Genomic DNA, 23,233 nt, shown 5'->3' with positions numbered 1-23,233 from the left:
TGAGCCCTGGTTCCCACCCAGTGGATGTTGGTGTATGCGTATGGTGTGGGCCAAAAGGGATAGTGTGTGGCTAACAGTTGTCCAACTATGTTTGCAGGTGACTCAGGTTACCCCAACCTATCATGGCTACTGACCCCTGTGAGGAATCCCAGGACAGGGGCTGAGGAAAGTTACAATAAGGCACATGGGCGAACAAGAAGGATCATTGAACGTACATTTGCCCTCCTGAAGACCAGGTTTCAGTGCCTCCATCTGACTGGTGGATCCCTGTGCTACTCACCCAAGAAGTTCTGCCAGACAATCATGGCATGCTGTATGTTGTACAACCGTGCCTTGAGACGCCATCTGCCTTTTTTGTAGGAGGAGGAGGCCGGAGATGGCTGTGTGGCAGCAGTGGACCCCGTAGACAGTGAAGATAAGGAGGCAGAAGATGAGGATGAGGACAACAGAACTGCAGTGATACGTCTATACTTCCAATGATACACAGGTAAGACAGTGTAACTTAACATTTCATTGTCAGTTTTTTGTTTCACATTGTAACTGGCATGCTGTGATTTCCCCCTTCTATGGCCACTCACTGTACCCTTTGGCAGCTCTTTTTGCAGATGTTGGTGCCCCACTATCTCTCCTGGTGTGTTCACTAACGCCAACTACAGGTCTTTCCTATGTAAATGTTACTGTACAGTTGAATTGCAATGTTTAAACCTTGTTAAACAAATATATACTTAAATCATTTGACATACTCCATACTTGCATTTTTTCAAAGTGTGTTTATTGCTGTGCTATGAAGAGGAGGGAGAAGTGCAATGGGCTGTGGTGATGATGAGGAAAGTCCTGGGTATAGTTCCATTCTATTTGTTGCGCAGGTGCCTTGTCCATGGGGCCATAGGAAGGGGAGCAATGGCAGTTCAAGGTGGACAGGGTGACAGAGTGGGACACAAGGGTGACAATCAGGAGAGTCTAATTTCCTGACGGGGTCTTTGCAATAGTCTCTGGCATCGGTCTGGATCGCAGGGAACATTTGCGGGGTGGTTCTCCTTCTGCAGGGGGAGGGGTGCTGGTGGCATGTTGGTCCTGTGGCGGGGCCTCCTGTCCACTAGCGGCAGCGGAGGAGGGTTGTTCAGTAGCCTGGTTAGTGGCTGGGGCCCGCTGTTGTGAAGCTGCCTCCCTCATAATGTTGGCCATGTCTGCCAGCACCCCTGCAATGGAGACCAGGGTGGTGTTAATGGCCTTCAAGTCCTACCTGGTACTGTCCCTCCTGCAGCCGCCTGTTCTCCTGCACATTGTCCAGGATCTGCCACAGTATATCCTGAGAATGTTGGTATGCTCCGAGGATCTCGGTGAGTGCCTCCTGGAGAGTTGGTTTCCTGTGCCTGTCCTTCCCCTGGCGCACAGCCGTCCTCCCAGTTTCCCTGTTGTGCTGTGCCTCTGTCCCCTGAACGGTGTGCCCAATGCCACTGTCCCCAGGTCCCTGATTGTCTTGGGTTTGTGGTGTGCCCAGGGGTCCCTGTAGTGGTGGACACACTGCTGATTGACGTGTCCTGGTGACAGAGGTATGGGCACGCTGGGTGGGTGCTGTGGTGGTGTTTCCTGAGGAGGGAGGCTCTGTAGTGGTGTGTGACTGTGCCTGGGTAACCGAATGTCTGGAGGTCCTTGATGGGCCAGGTTGGACATCCAGATCCAGGCGAGCAGAGTCACTGTCATCACTGTGGGCCTCTTCTGTGGGGGGACTGGATGTTGCTGGCACCTCTTCTCTGGTGACATTGGCTGTGATACCTGTGGGGATGTAAATGCAGTGTAATTGTTTCTGTGTTTGACATTTGTGTAGCGGTATTGCCCTCTATGGCTGATATTGCCCTGGCAGTTTTACCTTCTGTGAGTTATGTGGTGGGCTAGCTGATTGTCTCTTGTGTGCATGCTTTAGTGATAGGTGTCCATGCAGGTCTGTGAGGGGTGTCCATGCATTGGTGGTGCATGCAGGTCTTGGCATTGGGATGAGTGGGTTGTGATGGAGGGGTGTGTGAGGTGACTGAGTGATGGAAGTGAAGGTGAGGGTGGGGGTATATGATGGCATGCAGGTAGGGGAGTGAAAGTAGTAAAGAATTGACTTACCAGAGTCCAGTCCTCCTGCTACTCCTGCCAGGCCCTCAGGATGCATGATTGCCAAGACTTGCTCCTCCCATGATGTTAGTTGTGGGGGAGGAGGTGGAGGTCCACCGCCAGTCCTCTGTACTGCAAGCTGGTGTCTTGCTGCAATGGAACGTACCTTTCCCCGTAGGTCGTTCCACCTCTTCCTGATGTCATCCCTTGTTCTGGGGTGCTGTCCCACGGCTTTGACCCTGTCCACGATCCTCCACCATAGCTCCATCTTCCTAGCAATGGATATCTGCTGCACCTGTGCACCAAATTGCTGTGGCTCTACCCGGATAATTTCCTCCACCATGACCCTTAGCTCCTCCTCAGAGAATCTGGGGTGTCGTTGTGCAATGGGTGTAGTGTGAGTATTGTGGGTGAGGATGTGCAGGTTGATGTATTGGGGTGTGTGATGTAGGGTGCGTGGGTGGTGTATAGGGGATGATTGTGTGTTTCTCTGGCCTTGTCTGTGGTCGTGGTGTCTATCTCGTTGCAATTGTTTGTGAAGGTAAAGGGTTGGGGGTGATGTGGGGGTGTGTTTTATAGTGATGTGGGTGTGTGGTGTGTGTATGGATGTCAGGTATGTGTAGTTTGAATTGTCCAATGTGGTGCTGTTTTGTTTGAGTTTGTGTATTTTAAGTGCAGCGGTATGTACCGCAAATGGTTTACCGCCATTGAATGTCCGCCGTGGTGATTCATGGGTCATAATGTGATGGGCGTTGGTCTGTTGGCGTAACAGTGTGGGTTTTGATACTGCCAGTTTATCACTGACCTTCGGTGTGGCGGAGTTGTGTCTGTGGCTGAATAGGGACAGATTGGTGTGTGTGTGTGTCAGAATATGGTGAATGGATATCCGCCGTGGCGGGGTAGGTTGGCGGCAGTCAGCATGGCGGTAAGTGGGATTTACCTCCAATGTCATAATGAGGGCCAAAGTCATTTGTTTGGGTTCATTGAATGTGGCCATATAGTTGGATGACTTGAAAATATCAGTGCTTAATCAAGGGATATCATTTCGGTGCCTATGGTGCTTTGAGGGATATTATTTCTGTGTCTATGGTGCTTTGTTGGTAGAATTTGAGATGTTGAAGGAAATGGAGATTTTGCATCATACCTGTAATTGTTTTGTGATACTGGTGATTTGTGGGTTGTGTGTGAAAATTAGATCTAATATGTTTCCTGCAAAGTGCCTTATGTTAACCGCTTGTCTGACCCCAAAGAATTATGAAGCATCTAAGTTTTATTATTTTGGCTAGATCTACTCTCCTCTATGCTTTCCCTCTCTCTTTATCAGCGGAAATGTGTAGCTTTGAAAGAGGACTTTGTAAATTGTGGTACTTGTGTTGTCACCAAAACATGTCTTTGTGGCCCCATCTAAGTGACACTTAAACTAGTTTTCCAGATGGGATATTCTCTCAAAAGTTGACGGATATCCTGGCCTCCATATTACAAGAGCCATAAGCTGTAATGCACATGTAATAAAAGCAGGTAGGACATCTCCCACATTTGGTAAACTCTAAGTAAGGCCCTTAATCACAAACGTATTGGTATTATGGGAGTGTCATAGGGCTGATTGGATATTGATTAGCCCAAGTTTCAGATTGAGCCTTTGAGGTTAGTGTAAGTTGCATTCAACAACATTGTTGATCAGCGACAGGGTGAAAGCTCGAAGGAGGTGATGGGGAGCAGATGCCTGGAGGCTAGCATCCTATCCTACATAATCCTCTGACCGTTAGCCTTATCATAGAAGCCTTATGGTGCTTGTGTTATGTTAGAATGCTGCTGTTTAAATTGTGGATTGAGCTGTTGAAGCAATTACAAGTTTGCCTCCTGCCTGCATGCACACTGGTTGCTTGTCTCTGTGTGAAATTAGACAACTTTCCCTGATCATCTTGTTATTTGTGGTGGGATACTACGGAGACAAATGGGGCAATAAGTTGTCTAGGCCACTCTTGGAACCTGTGGAGCAGACCTCACCAGCCTGAAAGCCAAACTACACCTACCGCACAGTGTTGGATCTACTGTCACATCGTTTTCTGCTCTGCTTTAACCCCTGATAGTTGGAGTGCCACTGTTAGGAACTCCAGTCTGTTCCTTGAAGACCACTCTCTATCCAGTATAATGGTGCAGGGCTAGACTGCTTGCAGCCTAGAACACCTGGTGTGTCCCATGATACCAACTGACATTATGGACCAGCTTTTATATACAAGATTTTCAGCAGATACTCTACATAGGCTCCATACTTTACATGCACCAACACCCATATGTCAGCATGCTAACAGTAAAATAGAGAAAGGATGTGTTATTATGGAGCACTGGAATTCAAAATGTGTTTCAAATCCAATGTACTCGAACTGTAAGTTGACCTCACAGTCGATCATTGCTCATTGCAGTTAGACATTGCGAGCAAGTGAGAAGAGGGGCAACAGGGTAAAAAGATTTCATTTATTTCTGACAGTAAAGTAAGTTTCAAAAGCATCATAGCAAGCAAACAAGGCACACATTTTGCTGGTTGGTAAATATACTTAAGTTAAGAAACTATAACTTGTTGCCCAAAGTTTCTTTCTGGCATGAGCTATAGTTTCTTCAGAAAAGTATAAGTATAACTATACCTGCTGAACTTCTATGGTTTTGTATGAGTAAAATGTCAACCGAACTATAACTTACCTGTAACGTTTTTTTTTTTTTGTGAATTTCTATGTTTTTATTAACATGCGCATAAATATTTCTGTCAGGTTGCAGCCAGCCAATCAGGACCTTCCTTTTTCTCTGGATCCGAGGAGGATCCGCACCTCTAGATATACAAATTTGGATTTCCTTTAATTTCTCAAAAACTACTGAATGGATTCACACCAAATATAAAAAGGGCGCTTTCTGGAACAAGAGCTACTTAGCTTTTTGCCAAATTTGGTGTAATTCCGTCCAGTGGTTTGGGCTCCAGTTGTGTTTAAACTCCCTATGGAAATTGAAATGGAAAACACATTTTTGGACCCCCTTTTTTCTCTGCCCCTGCATGACAGATCACCCTGAAAGTTGGACACACTTTTTTCTGAAAATTTCGTGAAGATCCGGCACCAAAGATATAGCCAAGTCAAAAAACACTTTTTTAGTGGAAATTAGGTTCTAGCTATAACTACCTACTGCCAACCCCCTGGTAGATTATATTCTGATTGAAAGTTTCAGGCCATTTCTCCCTATGTACTTTTCTGGTATAAAATCTGAAGGTCATACGTATGACTACAACGTAGGCTTTATCAAGGCTTGTGAGTATTTATTGTTCCTACAATTTTGCTCCTTTTCCTTTGGTGTACGTACATATAATTGTTCTGCTTTTTATTTTCTTCCTTTTCCCATGGCACATTTAATTTCTACACAGTGATTTACCCTGTCACACTCCACTATGCAGGTGGTGAAACCCCCGCCATTCATAGAATCTGCCAGTCGAATCAGGCAGTAGTTTGACACCTTCTAAACCTATCTTGGAACAATAAGTGCAACTAGATTCTAGGCAGAAAGGAAAAAACATCTATTTTTACATTCTCTGGGGTTCAAAGGAAAGCTGACTTAGAACAACTACTAGATTCGGATCTAAATGATGGTGAAGAGATAAATGCATATCAGGAAGCAATAAAGAAACTCTACATCAGAATTGGTTTTTTCAAGAGACAAATTTTCACAATCGTAGTAGAATGCAAAATATAATTTTAAATGCACTAATATTTGCTTTTAATGTGGCAACTAAACACAATAGAAAGTGTGAAGCTTTGTCCTGCAAGAACTTTCATCTGCCAGATTTGCAATAAACTTGGTAATTTTATTAAAGAATGCCAGAGTCCTAAATGCATTAGTGGAAAATCTGTCTATGTGACAAGAAAAGTAGGATTAATACTGAAGCGAATATGCAAGAGGATCTGCATTATTAGCTGCGTTCTCTGACCTTGTTGTCAGGACAGGACGCTCCCCCCACTGCGCAGCGCACCCTGCAGGTGCTCTGTCCCTGACTGCCGCTGCTGCCCGGGTTCGAGGCCCTCCTCCACCCGCAGGCCCCCGCCTGCGCCTCATCCCTGGTGGCCCAGTGGTGGGCAGTAAGGTTTGCTCTGTTGTGTCTGTCTCTGTTTCCTCACCGTCTCTCCCTGTTGTGTATTCTCTGTATTGTATTGCAATCACGTTGTCACTGTTATTCACTGTTATTCCATCTGTGCCCTGTGTCCTAGTATCTGTATCTGTTACCTAGTAGTCTCGTTATTTTGTGTGTTGTACCGCTTCTTGCTCTCTCCCCTTGCGCGTCTCCCTCCTCCTCTGACCCCCCCGCCCTCAATCCAGCGCCATCCGCCCGCTTCACTGACTCTTTTCTCCCAGCCTACACCCCCTGCCCTCCCACCTCCCCCTCCCCTCTAGCTACCTAGCGTTTTTTCACCCCCCCTCCCTACTCGTCGCTCCCTCGCCCGTTTTCCCGCCGCATCGGCCCCGCCCCCCTCCCGCCCCCAGCTCCTCCTCCCTCCCTCCACCCCCTCTTAATGCAGGTCGCTGCGCTGTGAGGGCGCGTTCTCTGACCTTGTTGTCAGGACAGGACGCTCCCCCCGCCGTGCAGCGCACCCTGCAGGTGCTCTGTCCCTGACTGCCGCTGCTGCCCGGGTTCGAGGCCCTCCTCCACCCCCAGGACCCCGCCTGCGCCTCATCCCTGGTGGCCCAGTGGTTGGCAGTAAGGTTTGCTCTGTCGTGTCTGTCTCTGTTTCCTCACCGTCTCTCCCTGTTGTGTATTCTCTGTATTGTATTGTAATCAAGTTGTCACTGTTATTCACTGTTATTCCATCTGTGCCCTGTGTCCTAGTATCTGTATCTGTTACCTAGTAGTCTCGTTATTTTGTGTGTTGTACCGCTTCTTGCTCTCTCCCCTTGCGCGTCTCCCTCCTCCTCTGACCCCCCCGCCCTCAATCCAGCGCCATCTGCCCGCTTCACTCACTCTTTTCTCCCAGCCTACACCCCCTGCCCTCCCACCTCCCCCTCCCCTCTAGCTACCTAGCGTTTTTTCAACCCCCCTCCCTACTCGCCGCTCCCTCGCCCGTTTTCCTGCCGCTTCAGCCCCGCCCCCCTCCCGCCCCCAGCTCCTCCTCCCTCCCTCCACCCCCTCTTAATGCAGGTCGCTGGGCTGCGAGGGCGCGTTCTCTGACCTTGTTGTCAGGACAGGACGCTCCCCCCGCCGCGCAGCGCACTCTGCAGGTGCTCTGTCCCTGACTGCCACTGCTGCCTGGGTTCGAGGCCCTCCTCCACCCACAGGCCCCCGCCTGCGCCTCATCCCTGGTGGCCCAGTGGTGGGCAGTAAGGTTTGCTCTGTCGTGTCTGTCTCTGTTTCCTCACCGTCTCTCCCTGTTGTGTATTCTCTGTATTGTATTGTAATCACGTTGTCACTGTTATTCACTGTTATTCCATCTGTGCCCTGTGTCCTAGTATCTGTATATGTTACCTGGTAGTCTCGTTATTTTGGGTGTTGTACCGCTTCTTGCTCTCTCCCCTTGCGCGTCTCCCTCCTCCTCTGACCCCCCGCCCTCAATCCAGCGCCATCCGCCCGCTTCACTGACTCTTTTCTCCCAGCCTACACCCCCTGCCCTCCCACCTCCCCCTCCCCTCTAGCTGCCTAGCATTTTTTCACCGCCCCTCCCTACTCGCCGCTCCCTCACCCGTTTTCCTGCCGCTTCGGCCCCGCCCCCTCCCGCCCTCAGCTCCTCCTCCCTCCCTCCACCCCCTCTTAATGCAGGTCGCTGCGCTGCAAGGGCGCGTTCTCTGACCTTGTTGTCAGGACAGGACGCTCCCCCCGCCGCGCACCCTGCAGGTGCTCTGTCCCTGACTGCCGCTGCTGCCCGGGTTCGAGGCCCTCCTCCACCCACAGGCCCCCGCCTGCGCCTCATCCCTGGTGGCCCAGTGGTGGGCAGTAAGGTTTGCTCTGTCGTGTCTGTCTCTGTTTCCTCACCGTCTCTCCCTGTTGTGTATTCTCTGTATTGTATTGTAATCACGTTGTCACTGTTATTCACTGTTATTCCATCTGTGCCCTGTGTCCTAGTATCTGTATCTGTTACCTAGTAGTCTCGTTATTTTGTGTGTTGTACCGCTTCTTGCTCTCTCCCCTTGTGCGTCTCCCTCCTCCTCTGACCCCCCCGCCCTCAATCCAGCACCATCCGCCCGCTTCACTGACTCTTTTCTCTCAGCCTACACCCCCTGCCCTCCCACCTCCCCCTCCCCTCTAGCTGCCTAGCATTTTTTCACCCCCCCTCCCTACTCGCCGCTCCCTCACCCGTTTTCCTGCTGCTTCGGCCCCGCCCCCTCCCGCCCTCAGATCCTCCTCCCTCCCTCCACCCCCTCTTAATGCAGGTCGCTGCGCTGCAAGGGCGCGTTCTCTGACCTTGTTGTCAGGACAGGACGCTCCCCCCGCCGCGCACCCTGCAGGTGCTCTGTCCCTGACTGCCGCTGCTGCCCGGGTTCGAGGCCCTCCTCCACCCACAGGCCCCCGCCTGCGCCTCATCCCTGGTGGCCCAGTGGTGGGCAGTAAGGTTTGCTCTGTCGTGTCTGTCTCTGTTTCCTCACCGTCTCTCCCTGTTGTGTATTCTCTGTATTGTATTGTAATCACGTTGTCACTGTTATTCACTGTTATTCCATCTGTGCCCTGTGTCCTAGTATCTGTATCTGTTACCTAGTAGTCTCGTTATTTTGTGTGTTGTACCGCTTCTTGCTCTCTCCCCTTGTGCGTCTCCCTCCTCCTCTGACCCCCCCGCCCTCAATCCAGCGCCATCCGCCCGCTTCACTGACTCTTTTCTCCCAGCCTACACCCCCTGCCCTCCCACCTCCCACTCCCCTCTAGCTGCCTAGCGTTTTTTCACCCCCCACTCCCTACTCGCCGCTCCCTCGCCCGTTTTCCCGCCGCTTCGGCCCCGCCCCCCTCCCGCCCCCATCCCCTCCTCCCTCCCTCCACCCCCTCTTAATGCAGGTCGCTGTTCGACCGCGCGCAGCGGGCGTGCCGATGACGCGCCGAAGAGGCAAGCCCGTCTGCACCCGTCCGCGCCTGGCCCGCGCCCAGCGCCAGGACCCCTGGACTTCACACCCCACACCGCACACCGCCCAGGCTCAGCTACGACACCGCCTCCCTCCACGCACTCAACAACGGCCGAGACAACACTGCTACCAAGCCGTCCCAAAGCACACCCACGGACCTTTCGCCTGCCGCAACTTCCACTTCTCCTGCGACCGAACCTCCTAACCAACGACCACCAGACCGAACCACCTCCATTGTATACTCCTCAACACCCGCTCCGCACGCAAACACGCCGTAGAACTCTGGGACCTACTCGACAGCACCGCCCCGGACGTAGCCTTCCTGACCGAGACATGGTGGAACGACTCATCCGCGCCAAACATCGCCATCCCAGACGGATACAAGATCTCCAGCAGGGACGCACCAACGGCTACGGAGGAGGACTCGCCATCGTCCACAAATCCTCCCTCAAGATCACCACCCACACCGACGAGCATTTCAACACCGCAGAGCTTCTACACTTCCGGATCCACACCGACCCCAACACCACCCTCAGAGGTACTCTCGTCTACAGACCCCCGGTCCACGGGCTCAGTTCTGCGACACCATCGCCGACCTCGCAAGCACCCACGCTCTCGCCTCCACGGACTACATCCTCCTCGGGGACCTCAATTTTTACCTCGAGAACAACAATGACCGCAACTCCACCACGCTGATCAGCAACCTCAAGAACCTCAGACTCAGACAACTCGTCACGTCACCAACCCATGCCGCCGGACACAGACTGGATGCCATCTTCTCCACCAGCGACCACGTTACCTTCAAAGATACCACGAACCCTACTGGACCGACCACCACTGCATCCACTTCACCTACAACAAAAACACCGCACACCACCACAGCCGCCAACTCCCCAGCCGCAACTGGGGCAAAGTCACCGAAGAATAACTTCTCAGCACCCTCTCCCAGAACCCACCGAACGAGCCCACCGACCCAGACACCGCAACCTGCAACTTCAGACAATGGATCAACAACTGCGCTAACATCCTCGCCCCACTGAAGAAACCCCCCAGCAACCTCGCCAGCAAGAAAGCCTCCTGGTTCACCGACGAACTCCTGGCCTCCAAACGCACCTGCAGGAAACTGGAAAAGAAATGGCTCCAAGAACGCACACCGGACAACCACGTAGCCCTCAAATACGCCACCCGCCGACACCACCAACTCATCAGGACCACCAAGAGGTCCTTCTTCAAAGACCGCCTAGACAAAAACGCACACGACAGCAAAGAGCTCTTCCGCATCGTAAAGGAACTGTCCACCCCCAGCGCCAACGTCAACGACATCCCGCCCTCTCAGGAACTTTGCGACTCCCTCGCCGCTTTTTTCCACAGCAAGATCGCCGACATCCACAGCAGCTTCAACACCCCGACCACACCCACCTCCGTCACCACCTCGAACCCATGCATCGCCAACCCCATCACCGCCTGGTCCAACGTCGACGACGACGCAACACGCAAAATCATGAACTCCATCCACTCCGGATCACCGACTGACCCCTGCCCCCACCACATCTTCAACAAAGCCGACTCTATCATCGCGCCCCAACTCCGCAAGATCAGCAATGCCTCCTTCGAAACAGGCACCTTCCCGGAAAGCAGGAAGCACGCAGACATCAACGCCCTCCTCAAGAAACCCAAAGCCGACCCCAAGGATCTCAAGAACTTCCACCCCATCTCCCTCCTCCCCTACCCAGCAAAAGTCGCAGAAAAGATCGTCAACCTTCAACTGACACACCACATCGAAGACAACAACATCCTCGACCCCTCACAAACCGGATTTAGATGCAACCACAGCACCGAGACCGCCCTCATCGCCGCCACAGATTACATCACACGCCAACTCGACCAAGGCGAGACCTCCGCCCTCATCCTCCTAGACCTCTCAGCGGCCTTCGACACGGTCTGCCACCGCACCCTACTATCACGCCTCCAAGAAGCCGGCATCCAGGAAAAAGCCCTAGCCTGGACCTCATCCTTCCTCTCCGGCAGAACACAGACCGTCCGCCTCCCACCCTACCGCTCAGAAGCCAACAACATCATCTGCAGCGTCCCCCAGGGCTCCTCCCTGAGCCCAACGCTGTTCAACATTTACATGACCCCCTCGCACAAGTGGCCCGCCGTCACGACCTCAACATCATCACCTACACCGACGACACCCAGCTCATCCTCTCCCTCACCAACGACCCCGCCACCGCCAAAGCCAACCTCCACGAAGGAATGAAAGCAGTCGCCGACTGGATGAGAAATAGCCGCTTGAAACTCAACACCGACAATACAGAAATCCTCATCCTCGTGACATCCCCCTCCGCCTGGAACGAATCATGGTGGCCCACCACCCTTGGAACGGCTCCGACGCCCACCGACCACGCCCGCAACTTGGGATTCATCCTCGACTCCGCACTCTCCATGGACAGACAAGTCAGCGGCGTCACCTCCTCCTGCTACAACACCCTACGCACCCTCCGCAGGATCTACAAGTGCATCCCGACCGACACCAGGAAGACGGTGACCCACGCCCTCGTCAGCAGCAGATTGGACTACGGCAATGCAGTCTATGCAGGAATCCCAGCAAAAAACCTCCAACAGCTCCAACGCATACAAAACGCCTCAGCCCGACTCATCAGCAACGCACCCCGCCACAGCCACATCACCCCCCACCTCAAAGAGCTCCACTGGCTTCCCGTCGACAAAAGGGTCACCTTCAAGCTCCTCACCCACGCACACAAAGCACTCCACAACGCCGGCCCCACCTACCTCAACGAGAGACTCAATTTCTACACGCCAACCCGCCAACTGCGATCCGCGAGCCTCGCCCTCGCCACCGTCCCCCGCATCCAACGAGCCACCTCTGGCGGCAGATCCTTTTCCTACCTTGCCGCCAAGACCTGGAACACGCTCCCTACCTACCTCCGACAGACTCAAGACCTACTTGCCTTCAGAAGACTCCTCAAGACCTGGCCCTTCGAGCAGTAGCAGTCTCCACCCTCCCCCCCCAGCGCCTTGGAACCCTAACGGGTAAGTAGCGCGCTCTATAAATGTCTGTGATTGATTGATTGATTGACTTGTTAGTGATCATTTTATCAGGAAAGTGAATCCTTCTGAATGTCATTGATGTAATGGTGGGGAATAAGAACCTCTATCTTTTGGTTGATTCTGGGGCAAGAATCATCATGATCACCCAACAACGTTTTGCAAGAACTTGGGAAAAAAGCAACTACTGCTGCCAGACCATTCTCCCATATCCTGTGAAGGACTCATCTTCATTTTGATCGATTAACCCCTTCGCTGCAGGCCTTTCTCCCACCGGGTGCCAAGCCTTTTTTTGGCTATTTGGGGCAGTTTGCGCTTAGGCCCTCATAACTTTTTGTCCACATAAGCTACCCACACCAAATTTTTGTCCTTTTTTTCCAACATCCTAGGGATTCTAGAGGTACCCAGACTTTGTGGGTTCCCCTGAAGGAGACCAAGAAATTAGCCAAAATACAGCAAACATTTAGTTTTTTAAAACAAATAGGAAAAAAGGGCTGCAGAAGAAGGCTTGTGATTTTTTTCCCTGAAATGGCATCAACAAAAGATTTGCGGTGCTAAAACCACCATCTTCCCAGCTTTCAAAAACAGGCAGATTTGAATCAGAAAACCCCATATTTCAACACAATTTTGGCATTTTACTGGGACATACCCCATTTTTACTATTTTTTATGCTTTCAGCCTCCTTCCACTTAGTGACAGAAATGGGTGTGAAACCAATGCTGGATCCCAGTAAGCTAAATATATCTGAGAAGTAGATATAAAATCTGAATTCAGCCACGGGTAATTTGTGTAGATCCTACAAGGGTTTCCTACAAAAAATAACAGCTGAAATAAAAAAATATTGAAATTGAGGTGAAAAAAACAGCAATTATTCGCAATATTTTACTCTGTAAATTTTTCCTGGGATGCCAGATTTTTTAATGCAATATACCGTTACATCTGCTGGACTCTTCTGGTTGCGGAGATATATAGGGCTTGTAGGTTCATCAAGAACCCTATGTACCCAGAGCCAATAAATGAGCTGCACCTTGCAATGCGTTTTCATTTTATGCCAGGTATACAGCAATTCATTTGCTGAAATATAAAGAGTGAAGAAAGGTATCAAGAAAATCTTGGTATTTCCAATATGGGCACAAGATAAGGTGTTGAGAAGCAGTTGTTATTTGCACATCTCTGAATCCCGGGGTGCTCATACTAGCATGTGAATTACAGGGCATTTCTCAATTACACATCTTTTTTACACACTGTTTTACATTTGGAAGGAAAAAATGAAGAGAAAGACAAGAGGCAATAACACTTGTTTTGCTATTCTGTGTTTCCCCAAGTCTCCCGATAAAAATGGTACTTCACATGCATAGGCCAGATGCTCGCGACAGGAAACGCAACATGGACACATCACATTTTTACATTGAAACCTGATGTTTTTTTTGTAAAGTGCCTAGCTCTAGATTTTGGCCTCTAGCTCAGCCGGCACCTGGGGAAACCTAGCAAACCTGCACATTTTAAAAAACTAGATACGTAGGGGAATCCAAGATGGGGTGACTTGTGGGGCTCTGACCAGGTTCTGTTACCCAGAATCCTTTGCAAACCTCAAAATTTGGCCAAAAAAATACTTTTTCCTCTCATTTTGGTGACAGAAAGTTCTGGAATCTGAGAGGAGCAGTGCTTATTTTGTGCTTGTTGTTCCTGGTGCTGAGCACCGGCTCTTATTTTTGCGGGCCGGGACTTTTTCTTCTGCCTCAAGCATTTGCTGCAAGCAAAAGACACATATGTGAAAGACGGAGGAAAAGCAAAACGAAAAAGCGTCACAAAGGGAGAGAGTAGAAAGCTGCTAGGGTGAGCTGAAGGGGCAGGGAGTGGCTTTATATGGATTGAAGATGCCCCAGATGGCTTCAAGATTACCCTGCCTCAGTATTTCGTATTCCCACATTTAATTGCAGCAGCTGCGTGTTTAAGAGGAGGGCTGTGGGCACCAGCACATTTTTATTTACAAATTAAGCACTGGAGAGGAGCCACAAATTTCCTTCCACCCAGTGTTCCCCCAAGTTTTCCAATAAAAATTGTACCTCACTTGTGTGGGTAGGCCTAGCTCCCGCAACGGGAAATGCCCCAAAACACAACGTGGACACATCACATTTACCCAGAGAAAACAGAGCTGTTTTTTGAAAAGTGCCTAGCTGTGGATTTTGGCCTCTAGCTCAGCTGGAACCTAGAGAAACCTACCAAACCTGCACAGTTTTGAAAACTAGACACCTAGGGGAATCCAAGATGGGGTGACTTGTGGGGCTCTCACCAGGTTTTCTTACTCAGAATCCTTTGCAAACCTCAACATTTGGCTAAAAATCACTTTCTCCTCACATTTCGGTGATAGAAAGTTCTAGAATCTGGGAGGAGTCACATATTTCCTTCCACCCAGCGTTCCCCCAAGTCTCCCGATACAAATGATACCTCACTTGTGTGGGTAGGCCTAGTGGCCGCGATGGGAAATGCCCCCAACACAACATTGACACATCACATTTTCCCAAAGAAAACAGAGGTTTTTTTTGCAAAGTGCCTACCTGTGGATTTTGGCCTCTAGCTCAGCCGCCTCCTAGAGAAACCTACCAAACCTGCACATTTTTGAAAACTAGACACCTAGGGGAATCCACGATGTGATGCCTTGTGGGGCTCTGACCAGGTTCTGTTTCCCAGAATCCTTTACAAACCTCAAAATGTGGCCAGAAAAACACTTATTCCTCTCATTTAGGTGACAGAAAGTTCTGAAATCTGAGAGGAGCCACAAATTACTTTCCAGCCAGTATTTCCCTAAGCCTCCCGATAAAAATGATACCTCACTTGTGTGGGTAGGCCTAGCGCCCGAGACAGGAAACGCCCCAAAACACAATGTGGACACATCACATTTTCCCAAAGAAAACAGAGCAGTTTTTTGCAAAGTGCCTACCTGTGGATTTTGGCCTCTAACTCAGCCGGCACCTAGGGAAACTTATTACACCTGTGCATTTGTGAAAGCTAGACACCTAGGCGTATCCAAGATGGGGTGACTTGTGGGGCTCTCACCAGGTTCTGTTACCCAGAATCCTTTGCAAACCTCAAAATTTGGCTAAAAAAACACTTTCGCCTCACATTTCGGTGACAGAAAGTTCTGGAATCTGAGAGGAGCCACAAATCTCCTTCCACCCAGTGTTCCTCCAAGTCTCCTCACTTGTGTGGGATGGCCTAGTGCCCACAAAAGAAAATGCCCCAAAACACTATCTGGACACATCAAAATTATCAAATACAAAACTACCTATTTTTGGGTGGGGGCACCTGCGACGTTTTTGGTCCTGGGCTCAGCAGCCATCTTGGGAAACCTACCAAACCTAGACATTTCTGAAAACTAGACACCCGAGGGAGTCCGGGGAGGTGTGACTTCCTTGGCTCCCCCAAATGATTTCTGACCCAGAATCCTCAGCAAACCTCACTTTTTTCCCACATTTCTGTGTGGGATCACCGCACCAGGACAAATTTCCTACCACCCAACATTCCCCTCAGTCTCCCAGTAAAAATGATACCTCACTTGTGTAGGTGGGCCAAGTGCCTGTGACAGGGAAGAGTCAAAAACATGTCAAAATTGAGGGGGAACCAAAGCGGGTCCTAAAGGGCAGTTTGAAAAAAATCATTTTTAGGCTGACAAGTGCAGCAGAATTTTTATCGGTATAGATGAGACAATGTTGGGTTGTAGGAATTTTGTGGATTCCTGCAGATTCCGGAAGGTTCCATCACAAAAGTGTGGGGAAAATGTGTTTTTTCCAGCAAAGTTGGAGGTTTGCAGGGCATTGTGGGTAAGAAAATGGTGCTGGTGCATGTGAAGCACATCACCCTGGAATCAACCAGATTTTTAGTTTTCAGATGTGTCTCGGTCTTGTGGATTTTTCTACATGGCAGCGTCCCAAAGTAAAAAAGTGCAGCCCTCACCCTTCCAAATGGGACGATTTTGAGAGTTACCAAGCTCTCATGGCCGAAATTTAAAACGAAAACCCAAAAATAATCAAATGTCCTCTTGCTTGCCGTGGAATAAGATGTTTTAGTGTGCGGGGGAGAGCTGAAAGACTGTTACCCACTTCAGTTGGGGCGGGGGCATAACCAGGCCCATACTGGTTGGCAGCCACCACCCCACTATTTTTTTTTTTTTTTATTCCATGCCATCTAGTAGACTTTCTGCCCCCCCTGGGGTGTGGATCGGGGGTAATTGCCCCATCTGCCCACTGGTGGGTAGAGCAACTTTGGCGCCATTTATTTGGGGTGGGGGTATGGCCATACCCCCACCCTCTTATTTTGAAAAAAAAAATGTCCCTGGTCTCTGGTGGGCTTTCATCCTCCCCCTTGGGGGCAGATGGGCCTTCTAAAAATAGGCCAATCTGCCCCCAAGGGGGGCAGATATGGCCAACAATAATGTGCCCCCATGGGGAGCGACCCTTGCCCAAGGGGCAACCCCCCCAAACAAAACACACACACACCAATCCGTGGTGGCAGAAATGCCCTAAATACAATTTGCCCACCAGGGGAGCGACCTTTGACTAGGGGTTTGCCACCCATACATGAAAACATAAAGTAAATAAAAATATATACATAACCCCGGTGTCCAGAGGTTTCTGCCCCGCCGGAGGCAGATGGGCCTAATTAAATTAGGCCGATCTGCCTCCAAGGGGGGGCAGAAAAGGCCTAAAAATATTTTGCCCACCCGGGGAGCGGCTCTTGCCTAAGGGGCCGCTCCCCTTATGCGTAAGGATAATAAAAAAAAAACTCCCTGGTGTCTAGTGGTTTCCGCCCCCCCAGGGGGCAGATCGGGCTAATTATATTAGGCCGACTGCCCCCAGGGGAGGCAGAAATGGACTAGAAAGGATTTGGCCCCCCAGGGAGTGACCCTTGCTGAAGGGGTCGCTCCCTAAACATTAAAGAAAAAACAAACAAACAAAAAAAAAAGATCCTTGGTGTCTAGGAGTTTTCTGCCCCCCACCCCGGGGGCAGTTCGGCCTCATTACATTACATTAGGCCAATCTGCCCCCGGGTGGCAGAAATGGCCTAAAAATGAATGCCCCCCTGGAGAGCGGCCCTTGCCCAAGGGGCTGCTCCCCTTATGTCCATTTAAAAAAAAGACAAAATTCCCTGGTGTCTAGTGGGCGTTTCGGCTGCCCGATCGCATTGCGATCGGGCAGCAGAAATGCTTGCAGAGACATGAAGAGAAAAGCTCTTGCGTGCTGATGTCATTAGACGTCACTGGTGGGGTCGGAGGGGTTGGGTGAGTCAGGGGTGGAAGGGGAAGCGATTCCCCTACCAGCCCTGGTCTGGGGGGGTGGGTGTCCGCCCTCAGGGGGAGCGCTAGCGCTTCTCCCGAGGGCTGGTAAATGGACGTAACGGTTACATCCATGGCATCTCACAGGCGTAGCCATGGACGTCCATCGCAAGCAAGGGGTTAATATGAAGGTATTCTTGTACAGAAGGAGAGATGCACCATAGGAAAGGTCTATGTAGCTGTCAAGGGATTCAATATTCTTGTTTGGTTCCACCAAGGTTTATTTGGGAAGATATTAGGCCAGGATTCAGAGAACATGTTTTAGACAGTAGAAGCAATAAGGTTGCTGAATTATTGTCTTGTGAATTTCCAAAAGTGTTTTCAGGAAAGCATACCTTCACGGCAACAGACTTCTCCTCTCAGTGATGCGCTTTCTGAGTACCTACCTAGTATTTCCGATCTTTTCTGCAGTAACCACAGTACCTGTAAAAGGTAGGCAGCTTGCAATTCATCTCTCAAATCGCACTTTCTTGTGCTCGCAAAATGACACGAGTCATCCCAAATAAGGGAACACAAGTTTTCCTGTTTAATTTGGTATATTGATCAGCGCTAGTAAGTAATCAAACTTATCTAAAGCCAGCAATAATATTCAGATCAATCTCGTGACGGAAAAGACATTAGAGAAAGATTGTACTTCTTGTAATAGCTACACCGTCCTATATCTTGGGCTCATGGTTGGTTTTTAATCTGTGTTTTCTCAATCAGAATCTGATGTGTTCTAAAAGCTTTTGGGACAATTGAGAAGTATAATCTGATTGCAACTGCATATTTGCATATGAACCTTAAACTCTAGAGACTCTTGAACTACTGAAGAATTTGAGGTAGTTTTGTAGTTATTAACACAATTATTTTCTCCCAGTGAAATTATTGTTCATGATAATTCTAGTTCATGACAATTCCTGGATAATTCTTGAATCACTCTGCGGAATGTTTCTAGTGTGATTTATTGGTATGTTGATTTGACGTTAGTTAATGTCAAAGATCTGTTTAGTTTTTCCTTTTTTAAAGTGTGGATGCATTACAGGAAAATCCTAGTCCAGACCCTTGTATCTGAATAATCCTGATTGCCAGTATCCAGGACCAGAATCCAGATATCCTTGAGCCCAGCAGTCTCCGGAGTACAGAAATCCGAGCATGCAGAAGTCATGGTATTTCTCTCTTTCTCTCCCATCCCAACCCCCATTCCTATTGAAAGCTCCTAGGGTTGCAGTGTGTCCTTCATTGCTACCCTGTCAGTTCTCTTTGGGATTCGGGGATTATAGTCTCCCCATTGGAACCACCTGGAGTTCAGGTGAGTGGTTTGCAAAACTATCCCTGTCAAACACAAGTTAAGAGGGGTACCCCACAATATGAAGGAAGATACACAAAAGGCAATATTGACTCTCTGTGACAGAAGAATCATTATGCTAGTGGAATTGTGGCATTGGTTGTCAACTTTGGTAGAAGAAAAAGAAAGGCAAATTGAGAGTAGGTATGGATCTTCACAGTATTAATAAAGAACTTTGAATTGATCAACATTTTTTGCCAAAAGTTATACAGTTCTTGGCCTTTGTAGTGGGCCCCATATGGTTTACCAACCTTAGACTAGCATCTGCCGATTACATGGTCAAACTTGACCCTAAATCAAGACGTCTCTCCTATGGGTACTTCCTTGTATTTCTTACAGCTTACATCTTAATGTGTTTATCATGCTCAGCAGTATCAAATGAGTAGGTGATATTCCAGGATGATGTGTTGATTTTTGCTTTAGGACATGATGTGCATGATCACATTTTTAACAAGGTTTTAATCATATTTAAAGAGCATGAGGTAGTTTTGAAGCAAGGGAACTGTGAGCTCTTGAAGAATACAGTACAATTTCGAGGCCATTTAGACCTGGGTTGGTCAACACAGTTCTTGATACATCCCCACCCACTGACAAGACTGGGGTTCAGTCTTTTCTAAGCGTAACTGACTTATAGTATTGTTTTATTCCAGAGTATGCATCAAGGATGAGACCTATCACAAAGAAAAGTGTTTGGATTTTCATGGGATGAGTACTGCCAGAAAGCTTTTGAATGAGCAAAGTAACAATTTGTGGGTGTAGGAGTGTTAAAGCCCTGTGATCCCTAGTTTGAATATTGCTTGACTGTGGATGCAAATAACTCAAAGTTGTTCACCATTCTCACCCAAAAAAAAGGGGACTATAAATTCACCATTGGCTTTGCATCAAGAGTTCTTAAAAGTGCAGAGCTTCATCACTTAGGCCCCCATTATGACATTGGCGGTTGCTTACTGCCATGCCGACTGCCACCAACATACCGCTGCTGCAGCGGTTTACCGCTACCCTGACACACACATAGCAATCCATCACTATACAGACACACACACAAGTCCGCCAGCCCAAGGGTCAGTGCTAAACTGGCGGTAGCAAAACCTACACTGTTACGCCAACAGAACTATGCCCACAATATTATGATCCACGAATCACTGCGGCGGACATTCAGTGGCAGTAAACCATTGGCGCTACATTCCGCTGCGCTCAAAATACACACATACACTAACAAAACAACATTACATTGGTCAATTTAAATAACACACTCCTGACACCCATACACACACCATACCCACACACCCACACCAGTATAAAACACAAACACACAATACCCACAACCATTTACAACTAAAAACAACTGCCACAAGAGAGATAGCAAGACTACAGACAAGATCACTGCGCACACCACCATCACCTATACACCATCCATGCACCTTACATCACACACCCCAACACATCACCTCACACACCTTCACCCACACCACTCACACTACAACCATGGCACCACAACGACACGCCAGGTTCTTTGAGGAGGAGCTAAGGGTCATAGTAGAGGAAATCATCCGGGTAGAGCCACAGCTATTCGGATCACAGGTGCAGCAGATATCCATTGCTAGTAAGATGGAGCTATGCAGACAATCATGGACAGGGTCAACGCAGTGGGATATCACCCCAAAACAAGGGATGACATCAGGAAGAGGTGGAACGACCTACGGAGGAAGGTGCGTTCTGTGGCAGCAAGACACCAAATAGCTGTACATAGGAGTGGTGGTGGACCTCCATCTGCTCCGACACAAGTAACAACATGGGAGGAGCAAGTCTTGTCAATCATGCATCCTGAGGGCCTGGCAGGAGTAGCAGGAGGACTGGACTCTGGTAAGGCAACTCTCTACTACTATCACCCCCCCCACCTGCATGCCATCACATACCCTCACCCTCACTCTCATCACTCCACCACCTCCCACACACCCCACCATCACAACCCACTCATTCCAATGCCAAGCCCTGTATGCAACACCAGTGCATGGACACCACTCACAGACCTGCATGGACACCTATCACTAAAGCATGCACACTAGAGGGAAACAGCAAGCCCACCAAATAACTACTCACTCAAGGCAAAGCTGGCAGGGCACTAACAACCATAGAGGGCAACACACCCATGCACAAGATGTCACACGCAGAAACAATAACACTGCATTTACATCCCCACAAGTCTCCCAGCCAACGTCACCAGAGAGGGAGTGCCAGCAACATCCAGTCCCCCCCAGAAGAGGCCCACAATGATGACAGCAGCTCTGGACGCCTGGATCTGGATGACCAACCTGGCCCATCAGGGATCTCCAGACAGTCGGTTATCCAGGCACAGTCCCATACCACCACAGAGCCTCCCTCCTCAGGAAACACCACCACAGTACCCACCCAGCGGGCCCATGCCTCTGTCCCCAGGACACGTCAATCAGCGACTACAGGGACCCCAGGCCACCCCACAAACACAGGATGATCAGGGACCTGGGGTCAGTGGGCACAGGGTTCAGGTGACAGAGGCACGTGACCACAGGGAAGCTGGGAGGACTGCTGTGCGACAGAGGGAGGACAGGCCCAGGGAACTGACTCTCCAGGAGGCACTCACCAAAATCCTGGGAGCATACCACTATTCCCAGGAGACGATGGGCCAGATCCTGGGCAAGATGCTGGAGAACCAGCAGCTGCAGGAGGGACAGTACCTGGGGATCAGGGAGGACTTGAAGGACATCAACACCACCCTGGTCACCATTGCAGGGGTGCTGGCAGACATGTCCAACACCATGAGGGAGGCAGTGGCACAACAGCGGGCACCTACCACTAGCCATACCAATGAACAGCCCTCCTCCTACACTGCCGCTAGTGGACAGGAGCCCCTGCCAGAGGACCAACAGGCCACCAGCACCTCTCCCCCTGCAGAAGGAGAACCACCCCGCGAACGGTCCCTGCAATCCATGCAGAACCCTGAGACTATTGCCAAGACCACTACCAGGAAATAAGACTCTCCTGATTGTCACCCTTGTGTCCCACTCTGTCAACCTGTCCACCTTGAACTGCCATTGCTCCCCTTCCTATGTGCCCTTGGACACTGCACCTGTGATACAAATAGACTGGACTCTATCCTGGACTTTCCTCCATCATTACCACAGCCCATTGCACATCCCCCTATAATTATTAGCACTGCAATAATCACACTTTGAAAAAATTCAAGTATGGAGTTTGTCAAATCACTTAACTATGTATTTGTTTAACAAGAATTAAACACTGCAACACAACTGTACAGTAATGTATACATAGGAATGACCTGTAGTTGGCTGCAGTCAACACACCAGGAACGATAGTGGGACACAAATATCTGCAAATAGAGATGTCAAAGGGTACAGTAAGTGACCATAGAATAGGAAAATCAGCCTGTCAGTGACAATGTCAAACACAAAACTATCAATTAAAAGTGAAGTTACAGTGTCTTACCTGTGTGTCATTGGAAGTATTGTCGTATTATTGCACTTCTGTTGTCCTCATCCTCATCCTCATCCTCTGCTTCCTCATCTTCACTGTCCACAGGGTCCACTGCTGCCACACGCCCATCTCCAACCTCATCCTCCTGCAGAAAAGGCACCTGCCGATATAAGGCAAGGTTGTGCAACATACAGCATGCCACGATGATCTGGCAGACCTTCTTGGGTGAGTAGTATAGGGATCCATCTGTTAGATAGAGGCAACAAAACCTGGCCTTCAGGAGGCCGAATGTCTTCTCCATAATTCTTCTTGTTTGCCCATGTACCTCATTGTAACGCTCCTCTGTCCTTGTCCTGGGATTCCTCACAGGGGTCAGTAGCCATGAGAGGTTGGGGTAACCAGAGTCACCTGCGAATATCGAGGACAACTGTTAGTCACACACTAACCCTTTGGACCCACACCATACCTGTACACCAACATCCACTGGGTGGGAACCAGGGCTCAACTATTAGCCACACCCGGTGCCTCTGGAGTTGAGCCATCACATATGGGATGCTGCTATTCCTCAGGATAAAGGCATCATGCACAGACCCAGGATACTTTGCATTGACATGGGAGATGTACTGGTCTGCCAAGCACACCATCTGCACATTCATGGAGTGAAAGCTCTTTCGATTTCTGAACACCTGTTCTTTTCTCCGGAGGAGAAAAAATACAATATGTGTACCATCAATAGCCCCAATAATGTTGGGGATATGTCCCATTGCATAGGACTCAGCTTTCTCTGTGGCCAAATCCTCCACCTGGCGGAAAATGATGTAGCTGCGCATTTGTTTAAGCAGGGCAGCCAACACTCTTGT

The sequence above is a fragment of the Pleurodeles waltl genome, chromosome 1_2 (assembly GCF_031143425.1).
Source record: "Pleurodeles waltl isolate 20211129_DDA chromosome 1_2, aPleWal1.hap1.20221129, whole genome shotgun sequence".
Lineage (NCBI taxonomy): Eukaryota > Metazoa > Chordata > Amphibia > Caudata > Salamandridae > Pleurodeles > Pleurodeles waltl.
This window is presented reverse-complemented; position numbering follows the sequence as displayed.